Source organism: Maylandia zebra, linkage group LG6 (genome assembly GCF_041146795.1).
Source record: "Maylandia zebra isolate NMK-2024a linkage group LG6, Mzebra_GT3a, whole genome shotgun sequence".
NCBI lineage: Eukaryota > Metazoa > Chordata > Actinopteri > Cichliformes > Cichlidae > Maylandia > Maylandia zebra.
Window position 1 is genome coordinate 34,972,917 of NC_135172.1, and position 12,561 is coordinate 34,985,477.

The 12,561-nt window shown below is 37.1% G+C and overlaps 1 long non-coding RNA gene across 2 annotated transcripts; it reads left to right on the top strand.

The window, feature by feature from the left end:
• Positions 1-9,052: 9,052 nt before the first annotated feature.
• On the top strand, positions 9,053-11,840 carry LOC143419206 (uncharacterized). 2 transcript variants are annotated; one of them, XR_013099185.1, is made up of 5 exons: positions 9,053-9,082; positions 9,287-9,367; positions 10,596-10,660; positions 11,226-11,479; positions 11,575-11,840. It is a non-coding gene; the product is annotated as an uncharacterized LOC143419206 (long non-coding RNA). The 2 variants fall into 2 exon arrangements; XR_013099186.1 differs by lacking the exon at positions 11,226-11,479.
• The last annotated feature ends 721 nt before the right edge of the window (positions 11,841-12,561 follow it).

Below are 12,561 nucleotides of genomic sequence, written 5' to 3' on the forward strand. Positions count from 1 at the left end.
TTGTGTGCTTTATTTCTTTGGCCATGAACCACAAAGCATTCTCAAAGGACTCCACAGTCTCATGCAGCCACACAGAAAAACTCTCAAGGTCTCAAACAGGGACATTCAGAGTTTTATTGTGTAGTAGGACAGACTGCAGCACATTATTATATCAACAAAAATACAGAGAGCATGTTCAAGCTATAGTCCGAGCACTTATTGCTGCAATATTTTTGTGTTTACTTTAAGTAGAAATGCTGTAAGGGTGCCAGTTTGTCCATGAGCCTTACAATGGACACTGTAGAACAGACTCCAAAAACTAGCAGTTGTAAGAAATATTTTTGAGTCCTTGAAACATCTGTGTAGGTCTCAGTCATCCAGGTCATATTACTCCAAGGAGCTTGGAAAGAAAAGCAACTGGAGTCCCTGAAACCAAAATATTGTGTAATCCACAGGCTTATTTTATTTATTTATTTCTCATGTATTTTTAAGCAGCCATATTGTTCACTGTGACACAGACCAGTAGCCTCTTTTTCTCTTGATTTTAACTAACTTCTCTCACACTCATGAATGGTTCATCCAACTCTCGCCTGTCTGCCATATCACGCTTGCTTTTTTCCAGGAGCAGGTGTAATGTGATAAAAGGGCCAGAACACATTAGACTGGGTGTTTTGATATGCAATATCCCTGGTTTGATGACAGCCCACTTTTTGATATGTAATTACCTGTATGTCTCCACTGTGCTGGTTAATAAGAATAATTTATTCTTGATGGCAAAATGTCACAAATAAATTATTCTTAAAATGACTGAAAAAAACTACAAAATAGTTTCTAGTTTGCAAATAAACTTGTAGTCAGCCAGACATGTAATAAAAATCCTTTACCGTTTAGATAAGCCTGAATACACAAAAATTCAAATTTTTTGTGTATTCAGGCTTATCTAAATGTCATGCAGCCCTTCTTCCATCTGATAACACCTCACTTAAAGATTTGTCTTCACACATGAAGCGGTTTGGTCGTCATGTTTACCATCAGTGATAAGGCTCATCAGGAAAATTAATCCTTTTCAGTGTGATGATCATGTGCTATATTTTTAACTTATCGTTCAGTAACACACTACAAGGTCTCCTTGGTTTTTCAGGTTTCCCTACACACAGTACTGTGCAAAAGCATTGAGCCACACCTTACGACCATATTTTGCTTCTAAGCCAGGCTCTCTTGCAAAATGTGGTCTTAAGCAAACATTTTTCAGGCTGTCAAAGTTTTTCTTTACATATTGGCTGCTTTTTCACTCATTTTCAGTCCAGTTGTTCAGAGGAATGCTTCATTATTTGTTAAACCACTTAACACTAACCAGTGAATCATTCAAGCATAAAAGAGGTACACAAGGGATGAACCAGTGTTATTACTACACAAAACCGAAAACAATGGGCCAATTTTAAGTGGTATCTTTAGGCACTTTGTTACCAGCAACCTGTCACAAAAACATAAAATTTGTTCCCATTTCTTTTGTTGAATTGAAACAGAAGTGCCAAACATAACACAGCTTGACAGGCATAAAACTGTATTTTTGGATGGACAAGGTTATTCTTAAAGAGCTTTTATCCTAAAACTTGGCATATCTCAGCACAGTGGCCAGTGAAGCTTTCTTTCCAAGCTCCTGAATTTATGGCAGATCTGAAAGTTATATCGTTAACAAACAGACATGCACAGACATGCATCTGACCCTTCAGTTAATCCAACTGCTGTTCACCAAAGTATCATCAGAATTGGTCTCAGTGGGAGTGTGACTGTCAATAAGTCATTTCTAAGGAGAGGAACAGGGAGAAAAAGCTGTGGATGACCAAATTACACATGCAGCTAGATTCATTAGTGAAGCTTTCAAACTATTATGGTCAGTCAGCCTGCTCCAGAAAATCTTAAATCTCATCTTTTCTAATCCGAGGAAAATCTATTTTGTACAGGTGTGACCTGTGTCTGTTAATAACCTTTAATACTGTCTGATGTACCACTGAGTAGTTTTAATTTTCCATTTCGTCTTGATGCATGCTCAATCATCCAGGTAAGTAAATCCCCAAAAGTTTGATTCTGTTCATCTGGACGTAGCGTTTTCAGTGGGAGAAACTCACTCATCCAAATGACTTCTTCAGTCTCAGCTGACTGCAGGTTTCCCCAGTCTTAGGCTACGTCCACACTAATGTATTTTCAAACAAAAACGCATCGTTTTCTCTCCATTTTGGCCTCCCGTCCACACTGAGACGGCGTTTTCCTCGAAGAAAAACGCAGCGTTTCGAAAACGCTCTCGAAAACGAATACATTTGAAGATGGTGCTTTCGCGTCGCAGTGTTGACAGCGAAAACGGAGACTTTCGAAAACAATGATGCATTTTAGTCATGTGATGCAGCAGTTGTTTTGTTTGCTCTCAATTTTGACAGCCCTATTAAATATTAATATCAGTCTGTACATGCTCCAGATAGCTTTTCTTCAAATTCTTTAACTCTCACTCGCTTTTGCAACTTTGTACTTTTGTGTTACTCGCAGCAACAACTCCACCTCATTGTTAGTCCATTTAAAAAACTCAGTGCTTTTCCTCAACATTTTGCAGCAACATTTCAAAGAGCCGGAAAGTAAAGAAGCCATTCCTTTTTCTTTTTTTTCTTTTTTTTTTTTTGCCTGTCCCGTTTGGCTCTTTTGCCATCAGAATTATTGTCTAAAGGCAAAGAAAGATGCCCAACGGATTTACTTTACCAAATTGACCATCCCAGCCTTGCCGTAATGGTCCATTTGATTCACCTTTTATTGTTTATTTTATTTTCACTTGCTGAATACGGGACAGACTTGACTGGGGGAAAGAAGGGGAGAAAGAAAGAGGGAAAGAGAAACAGCTGAGAAGAGGGACGGGGGAGAAGGGCAAAAGACAAAAACCAACAGAATGAGCAGGAAAAAAAATGCATCTATCGATCACCTGGATCACCTGTTGAGAAAGAAAAAAGAAAACAAGCAGAAGAGAACAAGAGTAATAGAATAAACAACATCACAATGATATATGGGAATATGACAGTAAATACTAAATATTAAACATTATTGTGCAGCACATAAGATCAACAGAACACAGTGTGCTTTGAGGTAGGAACCTTTAAAAAAAAAAAAACAAGCGCGTCCATGCTCACAGGTGTACACACGGGTGATCACACCCACAAAGAAGCCATTCCTAATGAAGGCAAACGGAGGGAAGTTTGATGGAATTATAAACACAGAAAAGCACCATCAGATTTTGATCCAACATACAGAACCATCTGGAAAGGATCTTTTTGCCAAGACTTCATTTTTTTTACTAAGACAATAATCCCAAACACACTGCCAATGAAGTAAATGCATACCTGGATAGAAAAACACAGAACAGATTACTATTAGTCATGGATTGGCCTCCTCAGAGCCTGGACCTCAAAATTATCTATATTTGAGGTCCAGTATTTCCATATGTGTTATATTATATATATTTCTCATATTCAATTCAATTTATTTATATTACTGTAAGTATTTCCCAAAATGCTTCTTGAACTCAGTCTTTTTCTGACCACTTGGGGGCAGTGGAAATTAGTTGTCAGCTTAAAGTTACTGTATAACATATTTAGCAACATTATCTTTTATTTAGAGTCTGGTTAATCGGCAGCTAATCGAAGTGTAGATGGTACAGGAAAAACTATACTTACATGGTTTAAATCAGGATTGGGTGACCAAGTAGTTGGACCCAAACACTGCCAGCAAAAAGTCTTTCACAACATGTCAGATCCATACAGATCGCCTCATTATAAGCACGTGGGTTCAGATGGTTATAATAAACCAGTTCTACCTATAAAGCCTTGAAATGCAAGAAAGATGAAATATGAACCACTGAGTCTTTTTAATTTGCTTGTTTTATATATGCTTCATCTAAAGTTGCATTATATATCAAATTATAGACATTTTGAAATCATGTGACCCATTAAGCTGGGTATGTTTGTGCAAAACAAGAATAAAAATACATAATCAGCTGGTACTATTACCATTTAATTTCACATCTTTACATTCCTGGAGTTCAACGGGCTTTAAACGCACCCTTGAAACAGGAGAATTTCAGCATTGAACCAGCAACCATATAATTCAAGTCAAACATATTCAGCCACCTGAGCTACAGCTGCTCACTGGCACACGTGCTGACATTTAAGTATTGGCAGCCCACCACCAAGTTTCCTTAGCCCTTAGGCAAAGAGAACTGACAATTAGTTCATTGGATAGCAAAACCAGGGACGCGAGGAGGAAGCAGCTGATTCCTTGACAGAACAAAGAAGTGTGTCCTCATTAAAGCACACCACACTGTGGAGAACTGTACAGGGAGAGTCAGAGCTGGGTGATAATTACTGTGGTGAAGGAGACAGTGTCTCGTGCTTCTTTCTGTTCTCTCACTTTCCTTGTCCTTCAGGTTCAATGATTCTTCAAAAAAATCAATAAATAAGAAAAAAGTAAGACCAAAGAAATTGTGATATAATGGACTTTTCTTTTCCCTTGATCAGACTGAACAGATTTCCTTTTTGACCTTGGGCATCTATCATTTTGTGTCCTTTAAATACAGGAGCAGTGAAATTCATTCAACAATTTCCCACAATTAAACTATATATTCAGTATGACATTAAAACATGCTCCTTTAGATTATTGGATGCCCTGTGTTTCACTACAACCTCTCTGAGTTCTTGCCAAGTGAGTATTTATTTAAGTCTTGTTTGTCAATGCTGGACTGGAGTGGTGCGTGTTCACTGTTTTGATTGGGTCCAAAGTGGCCTTGTAGTTTAAGATTGAAGGTAAGGCACTTTCCTGTGGCAATAAAGTCTATCAGAGAGCACTACTGCCTGTTATTTGACCTTGGTACACAATAATACCTATAATAATAATACCATTATTACAAGCTGAATGAATTCATTTTTCTATGTGTTCATTATTTTTGCTTTGTGAAAACAAAACAAAAATGTCCTGGAAGAATGTTTGAGGGTATAAAAGTCCTGGAAGATTGTTTTTTCCATCAGTTCATTGCTCAAAGAACATTTTTTGTTAATATGTACTGAAATTGCTGACTATTTCCGCCCACATGGTTTGGCGACTTACAATTCTGACTGGCACCTCAGATAAATGTCTTTTACGAACCCCTGGGCTGTAACTCAGCTTTTCCTCTGCACGTGCTCCAAGTTGCTGGTTGGTGGGGTGGAGCTCATCAATGTCAAGTGGGAACGCCTCAGCCCTGTGTACGCAGACTTTAAAGCTTTTGCTGCCACTATTCTGCCTCTCTGCCATCTAATAGTCTGCTAACATGCTGTCGACTTAGTTTCTCTACTACTGTTTCCTCACTCATAGAAGTCATGCACACTCTGCACCACAGATCGTAATGATTTCCACATCACAGCAGAAATCTCTAAGACAATTACATCCTTGCATAAAGCTAAGGAACTTGTAAATCGGGATTCTCTTTATATACAGTACTGCTCACTCATAGTGATGCTGAAGTATGGGGAAATGTGTATTAAACAAATACTAAAACAGTAATTTTGTTACAACAAAAAACTATTAATATAGTATGCCGAGCAAATTATTATGATGCAACAAACATATTCTGTATTCTGCTGAATATATTAAAATTTCCCAAATAAAAAGATTTCAAAATTATGGATCAAGTAAAAAGCTATTAATTACCTCCAGGTGTCCAGGATTTGTTCCAGCTGAGAAAACTGATTTATTAATTAAGATGACTATTGTAGGAGCCATATGAGTTGCTCCTTTTTTGACTATGTGGGTTGATTTAAATGGACTCACTGTATTGGTGCATGGGTGTGGGGCGTGTCTCATGGGTGTGGTAGATGACAAATGTGGTTGCACTCACCTGTTCACGGCACCTGATGTTGATGAGCAGAAAGGTTGGGTGAGCATGAGGCAAAACCTTCTGTTGAGCGCAGCTTGAATGAGTTTGATGTATTTTGACTGTAACTTGATGGTTTTTGTATATTTATGCACTAATTGATGCCTTAGGCTAAGTTGTAATTTGGCATAGTAATTAGTACAGTTCTTTTTGAGTTGCAGTTATTTGTTTGTGCAGTCTGTGCATTTGTTTAATAGTTAATCCCAGGCGCTGATTTGTATATTGGACAGTTGCATGTGGAATAAAAGGAGCAAATGGTGCAGAAGTGTATTTTATGCGTTTATTGTTGCGCGTCATCTGTGTCCTCATGTTTAGCCTGCCGCGGCCGTTGGTTGGAGGAGCCGCAACACATTGTCAGCAGAAGAGTTTGTAGGTTTTATTGGATTATTTATATATAGATGAGTTTTATTGGTGAGAGTTTTATAGTTTGCTGTTTCCACACAGCTTTTAGATTAAACCTTTGGCTACACAAAACAGATTTCTTTCAGGAGTCATATTCCCCTGTTAGGTTTCAGCAGTACAGCTGCACTAGGCGTTGTACTGATTTGCTTTCTAGTTATTGTGCATCAGGTGGTGGGACAATGTAAAATTCCTGTTGCTGATGCAAAGCAGCAGTTGGCTCTTGGTCAATCCTAAATTTGATTGGCTTGGATTTTTATCAGATGTATTTATTAAAGGTCATGTCTATCCAGACCTGACCTTTGAACCTATAAAGTGTAAAATAAAATATTATGATTTATTCTGCATTTTTCACAAAGTTAGTTTTAACATGAGTTCCTAAATTACAGCTGAATTGTGCGGTCGCGCTCACCTTTGACCACTAGACCCTATTTAGTTCATCATTAAGTCCAAGTGGATTGTCATTAACTTACACAAAAATTGGAAAGATATAAGATCAAAGTATCTTTCACCACAATATATTTTTTTTTATTCTTGAGTGAATGTTTCTTTCCCTCAAAACATTAAAGAGATATTGCCTTGTAATTACAGTAATCCAAAGAGTTTTAGGGGTTTGACCTAAAATATTGTTTACTTTCTATTACATGTGCCTGCTATATATATAAAAAGTAGAATAGATAATGGTGTCGTGTTGCTCATTTGAAAAAATAATTTATTGATACAGCAGGATTGGATAAAAACTGAAAAAATTTTAAGCAACTTTTGTTTTTTGCCTTTTTCTGTCAGGTGTATCATCATGTCTCCATTAATTATTGACTAATTATTAGTTTTCAGGTGGAATTTTGGTAACTTTGTTAGGAATAAAAGTAAATAAACCATTTAATATGTAGAATGAAATACATATTAAAAGTCACTCCTTCTCAAATCAAGTCATACATGTATTTATATTACATGTAATGAACATGCTATTTTCCATCTATATCGCTTAGAAGACAAAGAAGACAAGCAACTTTTACTTGTTTTTTAGGGGGGGGTTTCACGTCTTATATGAAATTTTGTCTTCATACTGCCTGTACTTTTCTATCACTTTCTTCTATCTTTTTTGTCAGCTTCCTCTACTTTGGGCTCTTCTGTTTTTCACTGTTATGTGCTTCCATCTCCATCACCATCTCCAGACCTCTCTCACTCTCTCCTTCTGTAACTCCCTACTTCCCCTCTCTTCCTGCAGACCTACAAAAACACAGACAGAGGCCTCAGTAAGTGCTGTTTTCCTGGCCAGGCTGGAGGACCCTCCCCATAACTAAACAGGAGCCAAGCTTATTTTACCTTCACACAGCCCAGACTGGACCAGTCTGGGCCAGACAAACACAAAATACTTCATTTGATACATTTGGACCATCTGCTTCTGCGGGCTGTCTCCTTGAGCCAATATAGTCAACAGAGAGGGCAGATCAAGACCAACTATGTGGGTCCAAGGATTAAAATAGACAATGAATATTGGCATTATATTTTGTACAGAGTTTCTTGATGGCTAATTAGGAATTTGGCAGCCACTGAGGATTTTCTGTTTTCCTTTAGCTTCAGCATGGCATCACTTTTGTGGAAATGTTTGAAAAACTAATTGGCTTTTTGCAGTGTGTTATTTATTCATTTTTTTAAAATGCCACATATATCTATGTCTCACTCATTAGAAACTGTAATAATTTATTGCATTCATTTTCTGTCTTGACATCAGATCAAGCTGGCAACACTAGATAACACTAGTTCTAGTTTTCTAGAAAATAACTGAAATCTCTATTTGTAGATGTGTACAAGTTTACAGGAAAACAATGCTTAATTTTCTATTGTATAAAAGGGAGAAACTAAGAAACTGCCAGATAATTTGGAGATATTCATATCTAATAAATACAGGAAAACACTGTCTTTGCTTTGTCTGCTGCCAAGGATAAAATCCAGAAAAACTATTAGCTACAAAAAGATATTTGGAGAGAGATAATAATATGAAATAGAGTAGATCCTAAATTTTTCAGGGATATCAAAAGTCAACAAGCACACCAGCCAATGATGTTCAATACACTCTTCTATAATTAACTCACATTAAATCAATAAAAAAGAAACTCAGATGTTCTAAAGTAATGGCAACAAACTACAGTAAGAAACCGAATCTTCATTACGTATACATCAAAACCATTACATTACTGTTGAGTTCCTATGAGCTTAAAGCAGTCTGGCTTTTCTCCTCTGACCTCTGGCATCAACAAGACCTGGATATTTTGTGTTTATCAGACCTTTCTCTGTAAATCCCTCAAGTTGGTTGTGCTGGAAAATCCCAGTAGATCAGCAGTTTCTGAAATGCTCAGACCAGTCCGTCTGGCACCGGCAACCATGCCACGTTAAACCTCAGTTAAATCCCTTTTTTCCCCATTCTGATGCTTACTTTGAACCTCAGCAGGTCATGCATAAATGCACTGAGCTGCTGTGAGATGACTGGGTGATTAGATACTGTGGTTAACAAGTTAAACACGTGTACCTAACAAAGTGGCTGGTAAATGTGTAATAAGATATGCAGAACCGCTTAACTTATTACATTTAACCAAGGTTTATCAGCTTCAACATAATACCAATCTCTGGGTTTTATTCTTTTTGTATTTTTATTTTGTGTTTGTTTCTTATGTTCATTAACTAAAACATTATAAAAAATCTTTATTTTGTTTGTTTTATTTTTTCCCAGGAAGTGCCTTGGTGGATCAGAAATTTCAGGTGGGGGGTTTCCTTGTTGCTTTGAAATACTATTTTCAAGAAAGCCGTGAATCCCTCTGAGACTTTAACTGCAAACATATTTCATCAAGCTGAATTTGACATTGAAAGACTTGTTCTTTGTGTTCTAGCCCTGTACTCTTGTTTCTCTTTGTTTCAAAATTGTCTGAAAAGCTTTTTTTTTTTTTTATATTGCTCTCGTTCCAGCAAAGCCTAGCTTGAGCTATGCCTGGGGATCAACAGCCTATAGCCATGGCCTCAAGATAAAAATGATTCTCTGACGAGGAGGTATCTAAAGCACTTTTAAACATCTGTCAGCAAAAAATAAGAAATAACAGTTCTTCTAAGGTTAAATGTTCAACTCCACAGGACACAAACTGGTTTAAAATTCTGATCTAAAATTTTTGGATATTGTGAAAATATTTGTTTTAAATGCAAGCTTTTATTACCAACTTCTTTGTAATGTTTTTAGAATAGAATAGCTCTTTATTTTCAATGCACATGTACAACATGTGCACTGTGAGGATATGAGTCAGACATTTTACTATTTCATGAAAAACAACTCATTTTGAATTTGATGGCAGAAAGACGTCTCAAAAGTTGGGATGCGTGCAACCAAAGACTGGAAATGTAAGTGGTGCCAGAAAGAAACAGCTCAAGGAACGTTTCGCATCTAATTTGGTTAATAAGCAACAGGTCAGTATCATGGTTCGATATAAAAAGACCATCTTAGAGAGGCAGAGTTTATCAGAGGTAAAGATGGGCAGAGGTTTGTCAACCTGCAAATTAATTGTGTCTATACACATCATTGTGGAATGACTTCAGAAGAATGTTCTCTGCCTTACAAGGGAAGACACGGGCACGATTCTGTCATACAAATCAATCCACGGGCTCGGGGACACTCCCAAAAATAACTGTCTGTAAACTCAGTTCACTGTGCCATCCTCAAATATAAAAAGAAGCCATATGTGAACATGACCCAGGAAGTCTGCCATCTTCTCTTGGCCAAAGATTATTGGACTGAGACAATGTGGAAAACTGTTCTGTGGGCAGTCAAATCAAAATTTGAAATTATTTCTGGATGTTGCTTTTCCTAAACAGGAGAGGGATCCTCTGCCTTGTTCAACGGACCGAATTCAAAGGCCTACATCTCAGATGGTATGAGGGTGCATTAGTCCCTATAGAAATGGATCATTAATGATCAAAAGTATATACAGGATCAAAGCAGCATATACTCATAAGCAGATTATGTCCTTTTTCAGAGAAGGCCTTTCATATTTCAGATAAAAAATGCTACACCTGGTTTAGTAGCAGAGAAGTCTGGATGCTGAACTGGTCTGCATATAGATCACAAATTTCATCAACTGGATAAAATATGAGTTTAGAAAATCTGCACATCATTTTACACTGAGTCCCAACTTTTTGCACCTTTTTGGGTCGTACATACTCTGAAAAGTTACTACTCAGGTTTAGAAGTCAGCATCACATCACCCCATTCCTGATCTCTTTCCACCAGCTCCATGTCTTTGATTTTGAGATTCTGCTAATCACCTTCAAGGAATGCTTGGATCTGGCTTCAAGGTAAATAGCAAAAACTGTTGACCACCACCCTTAAATCCTCAGGCTTGACTCCAGAGGAGATAAGGCTCTCAGAATCAGTGAATTCCTTCCAAAATCACTTCTGAAATCATTTTTTTTTATGTGATGCAGAGCATTTATTGCTTTTGTCCTCTTGTTTATTCTTACTGTACTGTTATTATCGCTTCTATTCTTTTCAGTATTTCTTATTTACCAATTTGTGCTTTGTTTTGTACATTCCTTTTTCTTTTTTAAAAACGCTGTCTCAACTTTCCCTTATCTTGTGTTCTTTGGCTTTAATATTTGGCTTTTTGTTTGAATTTACCTTCTGATTGTTCTCCTTCGTACTTATCTGCCAAAGTGCATTGCAAACTATGTTTTGAAAGGTGTATGTATAGATTTGTACACAACTCTTTATTTTTTAACTTCCCCTAAAATATTGAGTGCAGACTGTCTTTCAGTCACGCATATTTTTGTCTCTCAAATATAAGCTCTACAGTGAAGAACTGCCAAAGACTCATGAGAATAAGAAAGTATGCAAGTTATTGTGGGGCTCTTCTTTGTACAGAGCACCAGATGCCTGCAGGAAGGATGTGTGCGCTCTGGCCAAATCAAATACCCGAGAAACACTTCTAACACGTGCCATGCACTGCTTCAGGAAATACTGCAGGGACGAGAAATATGAAAAATAGAAAGTGATACATTTGTCATTTGACAATGGAATACCAGCAGAGCAGATTCATTCTTAAACTTCAGCAAGATGATAAATTTCAATCTCTGTGAGTGAAGAAGGCTTTGCAACAGTCATATCTCTACCTCAAGGTGAAAGAATACTCAGTGACTGCTTCATAGTTAACACTTTTCATCTGAACAAAATTGCTTATTTCATCATGTAATTTTTCCTTTTATCTTTTCAGCAACTGTTTGTATGCCCGCCTTCATCACAAGAACCATGAATATGTCTTCATTTCGCTCCTTCTTGACTCATAATAACAAAAAAGTCACGCTGTTTTAAGCTGTTTATTATTTATGATTTCAGCTTACGGGTTTTTTATGGCTCAAGTTCAATTACTGGCTGTTATCTCGACTTTGTTTTCAAAAAAGTACAATGTCATAAAGACAGAATTTAAATTGGAAATTGTTTAAATTGCTTACGTGTAATAAAATAACAGTACAAATGCAACAGATGTTTAAACTGAATGATTTGAATATTTGTATTAAAAAATGTCAACCTCACTTTGAAGCTGATACCAGCAACGTGTTTCCTGGGAGATGGGCACGTTTACCAGTGTTTTACATCATCTGTTCTTTTAATAAGACGAGGTTGTGGTGTAGTGTAAGCAAGTGTTTTCCCATTTTTGTTCTATATAGGACTAATCTTCTTTTCAAAAAGCAGCAAATTTTCTCAATGTGCCCTGAACCTAGCCCTCAATGCTACTGTAGATCGACTGTAATTTTGCACAGTGTTTCTGAAATAAATAAGGCTGTCATTGAAAAAAATGCCATCTGCATATCATGTTATGTTGCTTCTGAGCCTGCCTTATTTGGCAATAATCAGCCAGGTGCATGGGGTGAACTTACAGCAATTAAATAAATAATAGGACAATTTCTCAGTCCTTCACATATATATCGCAGGCCCACAGCAGCTTTCAGAAACATTTCTGAGCTGATATATTGATTGTGCCTGTTTATGAGTGTAAGGTGATTCAGCATTTCTTTAGGGCCTTGTCCTTTGCATGCACTTTTGTTCTGATACTTTTGATCTGTCAATGATATCATCTACTACAGGTGATGAAAACAGTTTTCAGCTTGTCCATGTCTTTCACAGAGTGTAAACTGCGTCCGTGTTTACTTCTGACAGACTCTCTAGAACAGGACTGGACTGAGACAAAAAAATTGGCCCA